General features: G+C 43.9%; 1 pseudogene; it reads left to right on the top strand.

Annotated features, from left to right (window-relative positions):
• Positions 1 to 779: 779 nt before the first annotated feature.
• LOC101576458 overlaps positions 780 to 14,463 on the top strand; it is a 20,078-nt pseudogene continuing 6,394 nt past the window's right edge.

Below are 14,463 nucleotides of genomic sequence, written 5' to 3'. Positions count from 1 at the left end.
AAAAAAAAAAAAAAAACCAAATTAATTCACTATATAAGGACTTTATCTCAGAAACCAAAATGCAGGGCTGAGGATATGACTCAGTGGCACAAAAGCCTGCCTGGTAAGTACAAGGTCCTGAGTTTGATTCTTGGTACCAAAAAAACCCAAAAATCAACAAACCAAAACCCCACCAAAATGAAAAAACAAAACCAAACAAAGCAAATTCGTACTTTGCATCACACCTACGAGGGCCCCCAGCCCCGCCCCCTGGCCACCTGCAGATGAGGGACTCTTTCCCTCCCCAGGTCCCACATGGAGCAGGTGCTTCCTCCTGGAGCTGAGGACCCAGGGATCTGGCTTCTGCTCCTCTTTTCCCACTCTTCCCTGGACAGATCTCTGGGTGCTCTGGAGATCAGAGTCTCAGAGAGCCCCCTTATCAGGTTTGAGCACCCCTAGTTACTCCAGGCTTTGGAAGCCAGGCTGGGGATGCTCTGGAATGGGAGAGAAAGACTTTTCTGGATTCTCATCCCTGCTGAGGCCTCTACAGGTGGGGAGGGACCCTGAAAGCCTGTGGCAGGGGTGAGTGACCACTCTCGCAGGACTGGTGGGAGTGAGGCTTTGGTGGCAGCAGGGACCAAGAGCCTCTGCTGCCTCTGAAGCCTCAACAGAAGTCCGTCAACTACTGCCTGGAATATGTGTGCTGGGGGGGACACATGCGGACCAAGAATCTCGGCGGGGACACACCGTCTAACTTCCCTCAGGAGTTTGGATCGGGTAGGGGAAGCAGGCCTGGTCTCATGGGAGCCCCAGAGTGTGTGGCCCGGGACCTGGGTGGTATTGTCTTCCCTGCCAACTGGCCAGACCAGAACATGGCCCTGCAGGTGCATTTTGTGTCATTAGCATGTAATTTGCATGCTCTCTGGTTTCTCCATTTCCCTGATCCTGGCTCTAGGGTCTCAAGAGTGGGAGCAAGAAGAGCATCCTTAAGACCCTCTACCTGTCGGGCATGACGGTGCAGACCTGTAGTCCCAGAACACCGGGGGCCGCTGCAGAGGATCACGGCCTGGGCGACTGTTGGCCAGCTCAGGGGACCCAAGGGCTATTTTCAGAGGTGAGGTCTCAAGGTTAACGCACATGTGCAAGACATCAGCAACAGCAGCAGCAAGCAGTACGGAGCAGAGCAGAGCACAGGAACCAGAGCGCAAGAGCAAGAGCTGCGTGTGTCTTTATTGTGTAATTATTATACAGGTTGTTAGCTCATATTTACATTCATACACAGTGCCGTAACCAGTGCATGCATGTTTACCTGTGCTAGGTCATGGTTACATACCTGTATCCCACTGTGTGCCTGGGCTAGACAAAGGGCTCATGTCTTCAGATGTCCTTAGATGCCCCTGACCTTTGAAGAAGGCTGAGTGATTCTCCACAGCAACATGTGTATTTTTTTTTTTTTTTCTATTTTAGGGAAGGGTCTACAGGGTGTTCAGGGTCTCACTGCTAGATCGGACTTGGAGTGATCTGCCTATTTACAGCCTCCCAAGAGCTGGGATTATAGGCATGTAAGCAATATGTGTCTTTTTTTTTCTGGAACCGGGGATTGAACTCAGGCCCTTGTGCTTGCCAGGGAAGCACTTATTCCACTGAGCCATCTCCCCGGCCCCACATATGTGTCTTGATGAAACTCTGACTTAAAATAAAAAAGGTTGAGGATATAGCTAAGTGAAACGTCTTCAATTTTGAGGGAGGGAGGGAGGGAAAAAGGAGAGAGAGAGAGAGAGAGAGAGAGAGAGAGAGAGAGAGAGAGAGAGAGAGAGATGGAAAGCAGCTCCTGGGAGAAATGCAGGAATTGGAATTGGAGTGTGTTATGTAGTAGAGTCAGAGCGAAGTCTAGGATCCTTTTTTCTGGCTTTAGCTTCCCAGGGGTCCTTCCAGGGAAAACCTAGAGCTTTGACAGATGCATCAGAGCCAAATGGTTGGACAGGTAAGAGGTTACCTGCCACTTCTGCCTGGACCCTTCTGCACTGTACGATTTTTTAGGACTTCTCCTCCAGGCAATCAGCTCTTGATATAAGTGTATTAAATTACTACAAAATTACTCTCATTAAGACAGTGTGGGGCTGGGGAGATAGCTCAATAGAATAAGCACTTGCCTGGCAAGGGCAAGGACATGAGTTCAATCCCCGGTTCCACCAAAAAAAAAAAAAAAAAAAAAAAGACAGTGTGCTAGTGGTGGAAGCCTAAAAGCTGGATGGATGGATGGATTATACCTGAGACTAACCTCTTACATTTATAGTCAGCTGATGGCCTACAAGGGGCTGAGACCATTCAGGGTTGAAAGAATAGGAACAACTGACATCCACATGAGAGACTGAAGTTAGATTTCTTTGTTTTTTATTTATTTTTTAATTATTATTATTATTTTTTTGGCTGGCTCAGCCCACCCTGAAGGCAGGGCTGGTGTGGCCTGTGCTGCCAGGGATCAAACCACGGTCCCCTGTGCCTGCCAAAGCTTGTTTAAGCAGGCACTTTAGACTGCTGAGCTATCTCACCAGCCCAGATCGCTTCTTTGAATTATCCACAAAAATTAACATCAAACTGCCACAGAAGAGCTGATACTTGAGAGCTCTTAGAAGAAAACAGGAGTTTTCATGAGCATAGATTAAGCATGAGTCATTATTATGATTATTATTATTATTGTTATTATTATTGGTACCAGGCATCAAACTTGGGACTTTGCACTTGCCAGGCAGGTGCTTCTCCTTCTAAGCTATCTCCCTGGCAATGGATTTTTAAAATATCACACTAAAAGCACAGTGATGATGGAAAAAAACATATAAATCAAACTTCTTCAAAATTTCCCAGATTGGGGCCAGGGAGATGGCTCAGTAGAATAAGCGCTTCCCCGGCAAGTGCAAGGGTCTGAGTTTAATCCCCGGTTCCACAAAAAAAAAAAAAAAAAAAAAAAAAGACAGTGTGCTAGTGGTGGAAGCCTAAAAGCTGGATGGATGGATGGATTATACCTGAGACTAACCTCTTACATTTATAGTCAGCTGATGGCCTACAAGGGGCTGAGACCATTCAGGGTTGAAAGAATAGGAACAACTGACATCCACATGAGAGACTGAAGTTAGATTTCTTTGTTTTTTATTTATTTTTTAATTATTATTATTATTTTTTTGGCTGGCTCAGCCCACCCTGAAGGCAGGGCTGGTGTGGCCTGTGCTGCCAGGGATCAAACCACGGTCCCCTGTGCCTGCCAAAGCTTGTTTAAGCAGGCACTTTAGACTGCTGAGCTATCTCACCAGCCCAGATCGCTTCTTTGAATTATCCACAAAAATTAACATCAAACTGCCACAGAAGAGCTGATACTTGAGAGCTCTTAGAAGAAAACAGGAGTTTTCATGAGCATAGATTAAGCATGAGTCATTATTATGATTATTATTATTATTGTTATTATTATTGGTACCAGGCATCAAACTTGGGACTTTGCACTTGCCAGGCAGGTGCTTCTCCTTCTAAGCTATCTCCCTGGCAATGGATTTTTAAAATATCACACTAAAAGCACAGTGATGATGGAAAAAAACATATAAATCAAACTTCTTCAAAATTTCCCAGATTGGGGCCAGGGAGATGGCTCAGTGGTCTAAAGCACCTACTTAGAACAAGCTCAGCAAAGCACAGGGACCGCAGTTCAATCCCCCAGCACCACATGCCAGCCAGCTCCGCCCCCTGGTGGGCTCAGCTGGCCACACACACACACACACACACACACACACACACACACACACACAAAGACAGGACCTTGAACTTACTGTGTAGCTCAGGCAAATCATATTTCTGGTAGGGAATTTGCACTGAGAATATAATAAAGAGCTCTTAAAACTCCATACAAGGGGCTGAGGTGATAGCAGTCTAAATAGCTGCCTGGCAAGTGCAAGGACCAGGGTTCAAAGCTTGGTACCACATGCATGCCAGCCCCAAACCATGCCAGCCACTGAAACTGGGCATGGTGGTGCACACCTATAATCCTAGTACAGGGGAAGCTGGCACAGGAGGATCACTGTGAGTCTGAGCTGTGTAGCAAGACCCTGTACTGAATAAATAATAGATTTTTCAATAAGATTTTTTATCAAAATAAGATAAAATTATAATAAAATATTTTAAAAACCCTCTATAAAACAAAAAACAAACAAACAAAAAAAACCCCTCTTTAATAAAAGGAAAAATACCTCTCCTACAAATGGACAAAGGCTTTTCATATATATTTCTCCGAGAAGGGATCTATTTTTCCAAGATTTTCCACAAGCACAAGAAAAGGTGCCCAGGGGCCCAACAAATAGCTCAGTGGATTTAAGTTCCTGCAAGCAGGCGCAGGGGCTGGGGTTCGATCCCCAGGCCTGCGGTGCGGGTCCTGCCCCCAGGGCGCGCTGAGCCTCGAGACTGGGCATGGTGGCACACGCCTGTAATCCCAGCTCTTGAGAGACTGTAAACAGGTGGATCACTACGAGTCCGATCTAGTAGTGAGACCCTGAACACCGTGTAGACCCTTCCCTAAAATACACACACACACACACACACACACACACACACACACACAGAGAAAAAAAAGAACAGATGCCTAACCTTACTAACAATCAAGGAAATGCAAATCAAAGGCATGGAGACATAAGATAGTGCTTCACTCCCAGAGAGATGGCTTAACTCTGGGTAGTTTATGTAGGAGATGCTGTATTTGTATCCATTGTAAGGAAATTAAAATGTATTTATTTGGTACAAGGTCCGGTTATGCAACTCAGACTGGTAGTGATCCTCCCTATACCTGGCATCAAATGGCCGGCTCTGCGCGCCCCTGGGGACCCGGATCCCGCATCACAGGTGATACCGAGACTCATACTCAGGCTCTTACACTGGCCGGGCAGGTGCTTAGACCACCGAGCTATCTCCCCAGCCTAAGAGACACTGGTTATTACTTGACAAGTCCTGTACAGTTCTCCATGTTACCGGGGAGAGGACCGTGAGAGGATGTGGGGAAAAGGACAGGAGTCAGAATACAGCAAAACTGAGGCTGAATGGGCCCTCTCTTCTGGTGGGAAGTAAGGAAGAGAGGAGGAGGAGGGGGAGAGGGAGTAGGAGGGGGAGGAGGAGCAGGCAGAGGAGGAGGAGGGAGGGAGGTAGGGTGGGAGCAGGAGGGCCTCAAAAGCTGCAGAACATTTATTTATACATTCGGGAGGTTGAATGTCACGTGAAACCCTGCTGCCCAATAGCTTATCCACGTGGTTTGCCTCGGGCACTCTGTTTTTGAGACTAGAGAAGCTTATTCACGTGACTTGCCTCAGCCACCCGGTGTCCTTGAGGCTGGTCTTGCTCCAGTCCCACACATGTGATGGGTCCCCAGCTTTGGTTGCTCCCCACACAGCACCCTCTTTTCTGTTCTGTAGTTACAAGCAATGGGTGGTCAATTAGAGTTGGAGAAATTGTTGTCAGGGGGTTCTGTAGAAGCCCTTTTTATTTTGCAATGCTTTTCATTCAAGATGAACTTACTCAACTTATTTTAATTAATTAATTAATTAATTAATTTTTCATTTGTGTATTTGGTACAGGGCTTCGCTAAGCAGATCAGACTTGTGGTGATCCTCCTGTTTTCAGCCTCCCCAGTGCTGGGATTACAGGCGTGGCTGGCCCGGCATGCAGGACTGGGGTTCAAATCCTGGTCTCTATGCTTGCCAAAGCAGGTGCTGAGTCCACTGAGCTATCTCACCAGCCCTAACTTACTCAGTTTAGGCTAAAGATTCCCAGTCCAAAGATTTTAAGATTAAATTGCTATATGCAATTGCAATTTGATCCTATACAGCACATTATGCAATGAGTGTAGTTAGCAATGGTTTTATACCTCTTATGATTTTATACTTGTCTGCTGGATGTTCAAGACCAAATTAAGGTGAGATATGTATTAGTAAATGTTTGCTATTTACCAAGGTTGGTTAAGTCTCCTCAGGATTAACCAACCTTGGTTAACCATGTATGGCACCTCTAGTTCTTCAGTCAGTGTTAGTCATCTGGATGAGTTACAATAATTGGTTGACCAAGTTGCTTTCTGTAAAAACTTGGGAGACCCCAGTGACCCTCTTTAGGTGCACTATACACCATAGAGCTTTATCCTCTGTGGTCCTACAGTCTTAATCAGGAGTTTGTATAACTCACCAGACTTGCAGGATGTCACTGAAAAGATTCCCTCGACGTCTGAGGACTGGAGCCAAAATATTGGCTAGCTTCTTAGCCCATCTGTGTTTCTAGATTTTGGTCTCTGTACTTCAGTTGTTGAACATCCAGAAGAAAAGATTATTGCTTCTCAGCCTTTCGGCTAAGATCAAGTGCAGAAGAGAAGATTAATACATAATATTTTGTAAGGGGAGTAGTGAGCTTCATATTACTATTTTACCTGAATATCAAACATCTTGGAATGTAAAATAGAACCATTATTTTCTAACAGCCATGGAAGTTCTAGTAGCTGAATCTCTTTAGACTGCTAACAGCCAACAGTTAGATAATTTCATGTAGAAAATTTAAATCAAAATCATGCATAAGGCTGGGGAAACAGCTTGGCAGTCTAAGTGCCTACCAGGCAAACCCAAGGACCCAGGTTCGATCCCCAGTACTGCATGCCATGCTGGCCCTGGAACACCAGGCGTGCTGTATCAGCCACTACAAGCAGATATTGGGGCCGGGGAGATGGCTCAGTAGGATAAGTGCTTGACTGGCAAACGCAAGGATCTGAGTTCAATCCCCAGTTCCGCAAAAGGAAAAACCAGATATGGTGGTACATGGTACATGCCTGTAATCCCAGAGCTGGGGAGGCTGAGACAGGAGGATCACTGTGAGTCTGAACTGCGTAGTGAGACCCTGTACCAAGTAAGTAAATAAATAAATTTAAAATCCATACATACTATTGTAGCATGACAGTCAGAATGATATTTTTATGACATACTTAATTTTCCATTTTGACACAGTATAGTTCTTTTAATCAGTTATCGTGTGTGTGTGTGTGTGTGTGTGTGTGTCGTACTGAGGATTGATCTCAGGACCTTGTGCTTGCCAGGTAGGCACTTAGGCTGCTGAGCTATCTCTCCAGCCCTTAATCAATTATCTTTATCTAACACATAGGAAGCTTTTACATAACTCATTGACTTTTTGGGGGGTATTGGGAATTGAACTCATGCATGACCTCACACTTGCTAGGAAGGTGCTAAGCCACTGAGCTACATCCCAGGCCCACCAATGACTTTTAATGGGATGCCACTGAAGAAATTTGTGACATTATCTGGGCCGTTTCATGTTCAGGCCTCTCTAAATACAATGGTGAGTATATAGCATGCACATAACATAAATTTTTGTTATTATTGCTTACTGGTGACCTCATGTGGGCTCGCTATGAGTCTATCACAATTAACTGGAGCACCAGAGAAAGGCAGTTGTCTCAATCTGAAATAAAAGGTCTAGCACCAGAAACAAAAGCAAGTTTTGAATTTTAGGTATATCTGGAAGGCGTTTATTTTCATTTTTATTTTTTCTGTACTTAGGGCAGGGTCTAAAGAGTCTCACTGCATAGATCTGACTCACAGAGATTCTCCTGTTTTCAGTCTCCCAAACGCTGGGATTATAGGCACATGCCACCACATCCAGTCTCAATCGCCATCTCAGCGCGCCCCATGGGGCCGACATGACAGGCTGGGGATTGAACCCTGGTTGCTGTGCTCTGCCTAAGCAGGCACTTTAGTCTGCTGAGCTATCAGGCTGGCCTGGAAGGCATTTAATACAGCATGAAATTAAAGTGAGTTGTCATTCCCATGTGAAAAACTATTGTTTCTTAATTTAGTTAGGTAACAAGAGCATCTTTTGTGAGAAAACCTTAATATATATATATATATATATATATATTTGAAAACCTTATTATATTATTCCTGAAAAACTTAACCTTTTGCTGATGACCAGTTCATTGAGTGTGCCTCCCATAGGGCTATTAATATTACTGGGGCTTCCCATTCATGAACAAAGACTATATTATTATTATTATTATTATTATTATTATTAATTTTTTTTGTGGTACTGGGGGTTGAACTCAGGACCCTGTGCTTGCCAGGCAAACGTTTATTCTACTGAGCTATCTCCTCAGCCCCCAAGGACTATATACTTATCTAGGAAGCTGCTTCCTTATTTATCAGTTGGAGTCCTGTCCAATAGTCTTTCCACACTCCAAGGAATTTTTACTTAATTAGCTTAATAACTTTTGATGATATAGGAAAACCCAATCATAACATTTAACACATTTAGGGAGGTTACTGGGAGTCAAACTCAGGACCTCAAGCTTGCCAGGCAGACACTGTGCCACTGAGCTATATCCCTAGCTCTACCACATTATTTTTGAGCAATGAGAGACTCTCAAGTTGTAATACATAAACAATATATATTACATTTACATAACTGATTTTAGCATCATTTCGACCAGCTGGCAGCCCATATGAAAGCATACCCAGGAGGCAAAAAGAAAGGAAGGAAAAGAAAAAAAAATAATTGAGCTCAAACGAAAACAGCCAATAGGGCCAGCCAGCTAGCCCAGCAGACTAAAGCACCTGCTTAGACAGGCTCAGGGACAGGGGTTCAATCCTGGGCATGTTGTGCTGGCCTCACCCCTGAGGCACACTGAGATGGCCACTGAGATAATACCGGCACTTGGGAAGTTGAAAACAGGAGGATCACTACTAGCCTGATCTGCGTAGTGAGACCCTGTAGACCCTGTACTAAATATATTTAAAAAAAGCTAATAGATAGACAGATACATGGGCAATCAGTTTATAGACTTGGAGTGCATTCAAATATATTTTTGGCCAAATTACATTGTAATAACATATAATTTTAGGAGTTTGTAATTATAAATACAATAGTCAGATTGTTTTTGTAGGTCAATTATAAGATATTTCTTACAAGAAAACCTAGAACAAAATCTTCTATCTATAATTAATATATAATTTTGTATTTTATTTTGTCTTAAGCATACTTACTATTGCCTGGCAAGCACAAGGGCCTGAGTTCAATCCCCAGTTGCACCAAAAAAAAAAAAAAAAGAAAAAAAAAGAATACTCACTGGTAGTGGGCTGTGGAGATAGCTTGGCAGTCTAAGCACCTGCCTGGCAAGCACAAGGACTTGAGTTTGATCTCTGATACCACATGCCATGCTGGCCCCATGCCAAGCTGGACATTGAGTCCAGGCATGGTGGTAGATGCCTGTAATCCCAGCACTGGGGAGGCAGAGACAGGAGGATCACTATGAATCTGAGCTGCGTAGTGAGACCCTGTACCAAAGAAAAAGAAAGAAAGAAAGAAAGAAAGAAAGAAAGAAAGAAAGAAAGAAAGAAAGAAAGAAAGAATACTGGCAATTTTCTTGGCCATTTCTTTCATATAGCCCCTAGTTCAGTTGTCTCCATACAGTCTGTTGCCTACTGAGAACTTCTTCTCCCAATTTTTAGCTACCATCTCCTGGCACCCTGGGTCAATTTCTTTAATTGATCCCAGGTCGAGTCTAGCCCGTCTTGGTCTAATGGCTGTGGCGTGGTCTCTGGGGCATCCATGCCACAGGAGTGAGCACGAGCTTCTCGAGAGGTAGAACCTACGCCTCTGGCCTGGGTCCATGTTACAACTGAGAGCACACTCTGGCACCCAGATGGGCTGTTCAGCATTTTCTGGAAAAACTGCAAACATATCCTCTACTCCAAGTGAGCAGTGGACTGGATCCCTTGCTTTGTCCAGTATACAGATCTTTCCAAAGGAGGACACTTCCCAGCCCCTTTTCCTTTTTTTTTTTTTTTTTTTTTTTTTGGCGGAACAGGGGATTGAACTCAGGCCCTTGCACTTGCCAGGGAAGAGCTTATTCCACTGAGTCATCTCCCCGGCCCCTTTTCCTTTACCTGACTGAATTGTCTTTCTGCTGCTGTATTCTCATCCCTGGTAGGATTTCAAAAGTTAATAGTATACAATGCCAAGGGAAGTCTATTATGAGGTGTGAATTTTGTAAGGAAAGACCATCCTTTTTGTTTTGGTATTTGAATTTTGAGCATATGATGAGCACATTAAATGATTTCTTGACCTTGAGGGTTATAAGGAACTTCTATGGTAAGGGAAATACGAAAAAGGTTACAAAACATTTGGAAGGCAGCATTTGTGTCATTGTCTGTATTATATGCCCCCGGGTAGCCAGGGGTTCTAACAATGAGCCATGACATGTTTAGTTACTCTACAGTGTGAGCAAAAGCAAAAGCAGAACCCGAGGAAGTATCTGCTGAACTGTGGGCCCAGCTTGGAAAGCCAGACTCAGGAATGTGAATGGCATCCATTTGCTAGATGCGACTGGAGTTTAGCCCTCAGTGATGAACCCCCATAGCGAGTGAAGGAAGGTGTATTATGCATGAGGAACATGGTTTAGCAATTTGTCGAGCCTTTCCCCAAGTTAAAAGGAACTGTGTGCAACGCAGAAGTGTCTTCATGGAAGGGGGCACGGGAGGCAGAAGCCTGCTGAGTGGTGTCCGAGGGAGCAGCCGTGACAGGAGCCAGCAATCTGTCTGTTGTAGCATTTCCTTTAGTGAGAAGTCCTGGCAGTTGGGAGCAGGAATGTAAATGACTGATAAAGCATGGGACATGGCGTGACTGAATGGCAAACTCGGGAGAGTGTGAAATAAATGAAAAAGGTCTTCCTGGTTAGTGTGAATGCTGGAAGTTTCTATGTGGCACATCACACGGCAAACACAAGCACTATTTGAGAAGAGGCTAATGGCAATGGATGAGTGATCTCGCAAGGCCCACGTGACAGCCTGCAGTTCAGTCTTCTGTGCAGAATTCTGTATTTGGGGGGGGGGGGAAATAATATAACATCCCCTGCCTGAAGAGGAGTCGTCTGTGAAAACAGATGTTGGGAGCTGCAGAAGCTGGAAAATCAGTCCAGGGTGTGTAGGTGGGATTAGGGCTCAGGGCTAAAGCAAACAGCTTACCTCAGTCCTGAGATGAGCATCCTGACTGGTTAATGTCGGCTACTAGTCCCTAGGCAACCTTGTGTCACGCGTTACTAACTTTGCAAAGATATAAATAAATGTAGGTTTTGTTGTGCTCCTGGGTTCATCTTGCCTACCAGGCAGACTTTCCACCACCTAGTCCGGCTTTTGTCTTCTTGTCTGTCTCTTTCTCATTCCTGCCACGGTTTCTCACCAGGTAGAATAGATCTGACTGAGACCAACGGATCCCTACATTTGGTGGCCAAACAGGATGCCTGGGATGAGATAAGGGTGGACGGAGGAATCACTTCCAAACAGCATGCGTAAGGGAGGGAAGTGGATTGGTTAGGCCAGCAGGATTCATTGGTGCCAGTGTACACGGAGTAAAACTTGGGGATAGAGGCTCACTAGGGTCAGGAATGGGTGCACTAGGGCCAGAGAGATACAGGAGCATGACAAGAGAAAGAGGCTTGAGAGAAGCCTAACAGGAAACAGTTAAATTGCATTAACAATGGGAAAAACAGAGTTTCAAGAACTGTAGATGTTTATAGATGTACATAAAAATGTATTTTGTTTTTTGTATTTGTGCTACTAAGACCACCATAAACAACTTAGCCTGGAGTACTGTTTTAAAATCAAGTCCCAAATGGGACAAGGAGGGTAGAACTAATGTACATCAGATAGAGTTTAAATCCTTTAGCTTTGCTCAATTAAATAAAAAAGGAGTGAGTTCCTTTAAATCGAAAGCTGTTGGTTCCAAACAGCACAGAGCCACTGTGGGGAGGGATACGAGCTGGGCTCCAGGAGGTTCCTGCGCTCCAATCTTAGGCAGACCCAGCTGGGATTCCCCAGCTGCCTGTGCATCTGTTTGCCCCATCCATCCACAGAGGTTGGTGTGTACCACCTGCATGCCTGGGGCTAAGGAAGAGGGTCATGACTGTAGTATGCTGTGGCCTTGGCATTGGCTATGCAAATTGCCAGGATTGCAAATTTGTTAGGCTCAGGATAGTGTCTACGTTTAAAGTCTGGGCAAAAATGAAACAATGATTTTTTTTTTTTTAATGAGCAGAATATATTTATTGAGAGAAAGAAAGCTCCTGTCTGAGAGAGGGACAGGAGGGGGCCCGAGTGGGTAGTTCCCTGGGAAGCTGTCTCTTCCAGGGACTTTTATAGTGTAAAACCATGTGGGGCAAAGGTGGAGAGAATGGGAACTCGCTTAGGTGGGCATGAGGTGGGACAAAACTATGGTCAACCAATGGGATTACATATGGGACAGGGTCTTTTCCTATTGGGGGTTGGAGTGAGGGATAGGGTCTCTTTCTGTTGGGGGTTGGGCTAGTGACTCACTTGGGTCTTGCCAGGTGATTGATACCTAGTTAGAATATCAATCCCAGGTGCTACTCGTTTAGTATTTATTTGGTCTTTAGGTCTTTTAGGTCTGGTTAGGAGCATCCACCCTCCCACAGTTGTAAGGCATCTCATTTTGTGTGCTGTCTCCTTTGAGGGCCTGGCCCTGTCTGACTGCCTATAATATTTTTATCTAACTCGGCTGCCTGCAATATTCCCCCTTCTGAAGAAGTAACCTGAACTGCCGTGAAGGGAAATATGGGCGATGACTGCTCTGGCTTCTTCACGCTGACAGGGGTCATAGTTGTTGACTGGCAGTCAGATATATTCTTCAGAGGTTTTAGCTAAAGGCCCTCCATAGATGACAGGCATTTTTCTCTTCCGTAGGTGTATAGCTTTGAGTCTGGAGGAGACAAAGCCAAAGAAACAAGTCAAATAATCACAACAGAATAATTATGAAAAAGATGAGTTAGAACTTTTTGTAGGTCGGGGCTGGAGAGATGGCTCAGTGGTCTAGAGCACCTACTTGAAACAAGCTTGGCAAAGCACAAGGACCACTGTTCAATCCCCCAGCACCACATGCCAGCCAGCCCCGCCCCCTGGTGGGCTGAGCTGGCCACACACACACACACACACACACACACACAATAAATAAATGTAATAAATAAAAATAAATAAATATAAAAAAAAGACAAAAGTTAAAAAAAAAAAGAACTTTTGTAGGTCTATTAGCAAATATCTCTTAAATGTGAGGTTTAATCCCTTTTATGTCCATTGTATATTGTCTCAAACAAATTGGCCTTTCATATTATTACTGGGGAACATGAATTACTGGGCATAGGAAAAACAGTATTTTCCCATTTGCAAGTGGGCCACTGGCTGGGTAACTACTGACAAATCTGTATAAGCAATCTATTGAAAGTTTAACAGGATTTCTCCTTATATTGGCAGTTAACATGGGTTTCCTCAGACTGAGAGGGAAGACACATGACCACCTCAATCTGAAACTTCCTCTGACTATATCATAAACACTTTTTTCTTTTCTAGCAGCTGTGGACATTTACCTTTTTTTCTATAGGCTGCTAGTATCCCCATTTTTATTTTTCATCTATAATTCCATTTTGTATCCTTTTTATTATGAAACACCTCAACTCAGACAAATTTATTCCTGCAAACCCTTTTAACTTTTATAGCTTATGTCAGAAATCTGGGGCTCACTGAGAAAGATATAACTTTTTGGTTTTAGATTTTACCTGTATGGTTACCTGGGTTTTGATATCTTCTAGAAATAACAAATTATCTGAGAGATTAAAACATATATATTCAAAGCATGAATATTTGAGCTAACAGGTACATTTATAAACTTTTTTGAAACCTAGCAATCACAACTCACTAGCTTTTAGACCCCTTTATTCATGGAGTTTGACAGTTTGCTGTAAGTCCCTCTAGCTTTAGTTAAGAGAGGTCACATGTGTATTAACCCTGAGCACGAAATACTGGAGTTATATTAAAATCAACCAGGCTTACATACTCATCATGAAGTACAAAGCATTTAGTCGTATTAAACTAATGTCCCATTCAGTGTTTTGGATATGGCCCCCCTGGTAAGCAAGGGGCACTGCCAAGGGATTTTTCCTTTTAATGCTCTGGCTCTGAGTTTTACATCACAAATACAATACCTGGCTCTATCTATAGGCCCAAAGCTATTGGACACTGCATAAGCCAGTTTCTTTAGAACATTTTTACGCTGACAGGTTGTTATCTGTCCTTGGGAACCTGTTTTAACTAGTGAAATATTTTAAATCTTATACATGAATAACAATATATTACATTTGTAAAACATCAGTCTCAGCACCATCGTTTAGTAAACAATCCGAATATATTGTATTACCTCGGTTACAGCTAAAGCAATGTATCTTCTAAAGTCTGTTTCTATTGAGGTACGATGACTGGAAGGAAAGTCAGGGTTGGAGAAGGACAAAGAGACCTGTGCCAATGTCCAGCAATAGGCTGGGTTTTCCTCTAGTCATGATTACTCAGGGCTCCTCCGTGGAGACGGCAGGTAGAGGTTACAGTCTGGCCAGAGGGAGGAGGCAGG

Source organism: Octodon degus, unplaced genomic scaffold (genome assembly GCF_000260255.1).
Source record: "Octodon degus isolate 3935 unplaced genomic scaffold, OctDeg1.0 scaffold00033, whole genome shotgun sequence".
Classification (NCBI taxonomy): Eukaryota; Metazoa; Chordata; class Mammalia; order Rodentia; family Octodontidae; genus Octodon; species Octodon degus.
Note: the sequence above shows the minus strand (reverse complement) of the source record. Positions and strands in the feature narration are given on the sequence as shown.